Source organism: Lycium barbarum, chromosome 9, assembly GCF_019175385.1.
Source record: "Lycium barbarum isolate Lr01 chromosome 9, ASM1917538v2, whole genome shotgun sequence".
Taxonomy (NCBI): domain Eukaryota; kingdom Viridiplantae; phylum Streptophyta; class Magnoliopsida; order Solanales; family Solanaceae; genus Lycium; species Lycium barbarum.
The window spans coordinates 119,670,766-119,676,104 of record NC_083345.1 but is presented as its reverse complement, the minus strand read 5'-3'; the positions used below and the strand labels follow the sequence as shown (position 1 = coordinate 119,676,104).

The window sequence follows — 5,339 nt, the reverse complement described above, 5'->3', positions numbered from 1 at the left end:
AGAAATTGATTTTCTATTTAAATGAAGAAATACTATTTTTTAATTTTGGTAAATATTCTCGGTTTAGCTTATTTTACTTGTCATGTTGTCTTTTGCATGGTTTTTTAAGGAAACGTCGATTAGAATTATAATTTGACTTATTCACCTTATTCATTATTTGATCTCCATTTGATATTTTTTTTACAACATTAATCTCTTTTCACATTTATTAGAGTAAGAATAAAAATAAAAAAGCAATTAAATTCTATCTTATTTTAAAATATAAATATTTTAAGTATATTTTTTTAGTGAACATAACAAATAAATGAAATGACGGAATAGTAAATACAACAGTTTAATATTTAGATTAGATCTCAGGCTAATATAAAAAAAGAAAGAAAACTGTATGGTTTGACTACTTAACTTTTTGAAGAAAAGCAATTTGATTTGCTCCCACTAATGGATTGATACGCACGTGGCAATGAATCCATCATTATTGACTTAATGAGATACTTTGAAAATTACATGAATATTGTTTGATTTTTTGATATGGAGTGCACTTTCTTTTTGGACATTATTAATTTGCACTATTTTTATGCATATATATATATATATATATATATATATATATATATATATATATATATTTCACACTGTGTTCAAAACACGATTAATATAACATTGTAGTTTGTACTCCGTATCTAAAACTTTAGTATATTAGTGTTTACTACGAATACAAAGTCTGCACTTTTTTTTTACATTATTGTTTTTTAATATGGGGTTCACTTTTTTTTTTTTATATTGCTTGATTTTGTTAATATGGGGTCCACTTTTTTTTTTACGGTGAGTTTGGAGATGGTGGGTTCCACTTATTTTATTTATTTTTTATTTTTTTATTTTTTTATATTGCTTGATGTTGTTTAGTATGAGGTCCACCCTTTATGGGGTGCACTTTTTTTTTTTTGACATTATTAGTTTATACTATTTTTATGCATATAATATATATACATATACTATGTTCAAAACACGATTAATATAACATTGTAGTTTGTGCTCTGTATCTAAAACTTTATTATATTAGTGTTTGCTACGAATACAAAGCCATCACTTTTTGTTTTTAACATTATATTTTTTTTAATATGGGGTTCACTTTTTTTTTTTTTTTTGATATTGCTTGATTTTGATAGTATAGGGTCCACTTTTTTTTTCTCATCAGTTTGGAGATGGCGAGTTCCACCTTTTTTTCTTCCTTTTTTTATTGCTCGATGTTATGTAGTATGGGGCCCACGCTTTTTTTGTAAGGGACAACGGACGACGAAGCATGGGTCTAAACCCATCCTTTATATAGTTTTTTTTTTTTTTTTTTTTATAGTGCTTGGTGTTGTTTAGTATGGGCCCCACCCTTTTGGACATTATTAGTTTGCACTATATATATATATATTATGTTCAAAACACAATTGATATAACATTGTAATTTGTGCTCCGTATCTAAATTTTATTATATTAGTGTTTGCTACGAATACAAAGTGTGCACTTTTTTTTTTTTGACATTGTTTTTTTTTTTTTTTCAATATGGGATTCACTTTTTTATATATATATTGTTTGATTTTGTCAATATGAGATACTGTAACGACCTGTTTGGTCGTTTAGCACATTTGAACTCTTTTTCGTTAAAACACCTTTCCGTAACCTTAAATGGTATTATTAACTTGTGGGGATAGGGGCACGGTTATATAATTGATGGGTAATTTTTGAAATATATTTATTTAATGTGTGTGAATAGCTTATTCATAGGAATTTTAATTGCACTTATATAAGGTATAAGTTGGTGAGTAATGTAATTTACTAAATGGGTCAATTTTTACCTTATACATATTGATCGAGTAAAAAAGGATTACTTTGGACAATTATTTTAATTGGTGATTAATGGGCCAAGCCCATAATTTATTTAATACCATGGATTAAAGTTAATAGGGTTTGCACTTTTAAATCATAACAGTAGAAAAAAAAAGTTCCGTGCGTTTCCAGCAAAAAGGAGGGGGCAACTTCCCTGACACAGGTAAGGGCTTTAATTCAGTGGGTTAAATAACTTTACGAATGTTGTGTACAAATAAGTTATGTTTTGGTTATAATATATTATTGATTATTATATGTTATGAGAAACGTTTATAGAATGGTTGTTGGATAATGGAAACTGTACGTTTCTTCTTTGGTGAAAAGCAGTGGGTCCAACATTCCTATGATTTCTTCTCTTTAAGTTCACACAAACAGCTCTTTTTGTTTGTGTGTCTTTTTATTCTCATTAAGGACCATTTTGATATTTTCTTTTGATATGGTGTACAATTATCGTACAACTGCTGCAGATTTCCATCACCGCAAACTCTTTGAGAATTATTGGTACAAAAAAAATGTTCTTTTGACATGGGATTGGAAAGAAAATTAAAATATGATAAAATATATATTATTTTATTTAAGTCATAATTGTTCTATGGAATGTTAACGTTTGTCTTAAATTGATAAGTTATTAGTGGTTTATTAGTATTATAATATAGGAATTCGTAGTAGTTTATCCATAATTATTAAACATTGAAAGTAGATTACTTTCAAGGCGAGAACAATTTTGAGTTTAAAAATGCATATTCCTCTGCCAAATTTATAATTTACTTATTGTTGTCTCATCCATGGACTAAGTAAGGTTGAGATTTGTGTTTGAAAAAAAAAAAGATGTTTGGGTTGCTGAAAGGTCCCAACACGAAATTTAGAGAAATATTATATATATATATATATATATATATATATATATATATATATATATATATATATATATATATATATATATATATATATATATTTAATGCATTAGAGGTGGTTGACTTTGCAATTTGAAGTTTTATTCTTTTTGTTAATTTATATATATTGTGTAGATGTAATGGAATATTGAGTGTATTGGATTATATGAAAACCTTCAAATCCATGGTATTTGAGTTGTGGAAAGTGAGAATTAAATCCTAAGTTAGGATTTAGATTCGTAATTAACGTAAGTTATATATTTGATAGACACTGTCCGTTTGGAAGCACTTCGGAAGGAAAAAGCGTTGGTGTGAGAGTTCGTGGCACCTGTTCGGCATTGAGGTAGGTTACGGTCTACTTTAGTTAGACTCTGATTAGAGAATCGTATGTAGTTGTAGAAAGTGACGGGGATAGCATGATAGGCCTTCGGGCATGAAGTGGAGATGAATTCCAATTAGGTTGATTTGTCAGCTGTTATGTGGGCTTGTCGCCAAATGCGTTATGTATGTGATTATCACTTTTTGTATCTCCGTCACATACTAGTTCACTCATCACATGAAAATGAATGGTAATATTGATAATTGAACAGTGGACAGTAATATGACTTGTACTTGTTGATTTATATTGGTGATATTGTTGAGACTGATATCATGCATGACATGCTTTCCATATTATTGTTGTGATGATTGGTGAGGTGAGTGATTGAGAGACTCCGAGGTCTTTGCCGGAGATGGAGAGTGACAGAGAGACTCCGAGGTCTTTGCCGGAGATTGAGAGTGATTAATAGCCTCCGAGGTTTCTGCCGGAGAGCATGAGTGGTACATGGACTTCGCGGGTCCCCCATGGGTCATGGCTTTGAGGCACTGCCCTTAGCATGTGTGTACGAGAGTGGAGTGAGAGAGGTGACTATTGCATTGCATTGCACATTCATCCACTCATATATTTGATTGATCATTTGGTGAATTATATCTGTCTTGGTTGATTTTATGATTCCTTTACACTTTACTTGTATATGATACGTGACCATACCTGTTTGCTCTATGTGCTACTTGTTGTTTCAACTTCTTCATGCGTTATCTAATCATTGTCGGCCTATGATGCTTACCGGTACAAGTGTTGTACTGATACTACTCTTGCTGCACTTTTGTTGAGTGCAGAGTACGATCCAGGTTCCAGTTCTACACCCCGTGGCTGATACGCGAGGGTGACATCTTTCAGTCATTCAGGGTGAGCTACTTGGTCATCCGTGGCCCCTGAAGGACCTCCTCTATTTATTTCTGTTTTTCTATTCGACAGACAATATGTAGCCTTCGGGTATTTTCAGACTTATATTCCGTACTATGTTAGCGCTCTTGTACCTTTTGACCAGATTTTGGGGTCGTCATGACATCTCTAGTTATGATAAGTATTTAAGACTTGATAATTTATTTTTTATTTAATTTTCCGCTTATTCAACTTGTTATTAGTAATGTGGTTCGCCTACTCGGAGGGATAGTGTAGGTGCCACCACGACTCGCAAATTGGGTCGTGACAAAGTTGGTATCAGAGCTTCTAGGTTAATTGGTCTAATGAGTACAAGAGCAACGTCTAGTAGAGTCTCGCGGATTGGTACGTAGACGTCTGTACCCATCCTCGAGAGGCTATAGGACATCTAGGAAACACTCCACTTCTTTTTCTCTTTCGTGCTAGTTCAATCCGATTGGTATCTGGTTTATTCCTTTCGTGCGAGATTGTTCAGATTGGTATCTTAACCTCATTTCTATGTTCTCTCACAGATGGTGAGGACGCGATCGACTGCTACTGGAGGCCAGGAGCCTGCACCTGCACCTGCACCTGCACCCGCATCCATACCCGTGGCCCGAGCAGCTGTCCGTGGGCGAGGCAGGGGACGCGGCAGGGGACGTGGCAGGGGCAGAGGCCGTGCAGCTATTCCAGATAGGAACCAAGCACCAGCACCTGCTCAGGACCCTGACATAGAGTTGACTCCGGAGCTTGACGATATTCCGGAGGAGGAGATTAGGGCTGCTGAGACACAGCCTGGGGCTGCTGCTACTCCTGATTTTTAGGAGGCCGTGTTCCGAGTGTTGGGGTACTTTGACAGTTTGGCTCAGGCGGGCATGATTCCAGTTGCTCCAGATGGCTCGCAGACTAGAGTGGGAGGTCATACTCCAGGATTTCGGACATCCAGGGTATTGCCGGCAGCAGCAGTGGCTCCCCGTATTGATACTACTCCAGCACCTGATTTTGCTCTAAGGACTATGGATGGGCCAGTGTTGACCAGTGAGGAGCGAAAATTGTTCGAGGGGTTTACCAAAATGTCTCCTCCTTGGTTCTATGGTACTCCCAGGGAGGATGCGTATGAGTTTATTGTTAGCTGCCACGAGATGCTTCATAAGTTGGGTGTAGTGGAGTCTCACGGGGTCGATTATGTTTCTTTCCAGTTAGTTGGGGATGCAAAGCAGTGGTGGAGATCGTACATGGAGTGTCGACCAGTTGGCTCGCCACCTTTGACCTGGACCCAGTTCTACCAGGTGTTCTTGGAGAAGTATGTCCCTCGTACTCTGAGAGAC

General features: G+C 35.3%; 1 long non-coding RNA gene across 1 annotated transcript; it reads left to right on the top strand.

Moving 5' to 3' along the window:
• Positions 1–1,984: 1,984 nt before the first annotated feature.
• LOC132608798 (uncharacterized) lies at positions 1,985–4,158 on the top strand. The gene is made up of 3 exons (XR_009570521.1): positions 1,985–2,038; positions 3,037–3,111; positions 3,927–4,158. It is a non-coding gene; the product is annotated as an uncharacterized LOC132608798 (long non-coding RNA).
• The last annotated feature ends 1,181 nt before the right edge of the window (positions 4,159–5,339 follow it).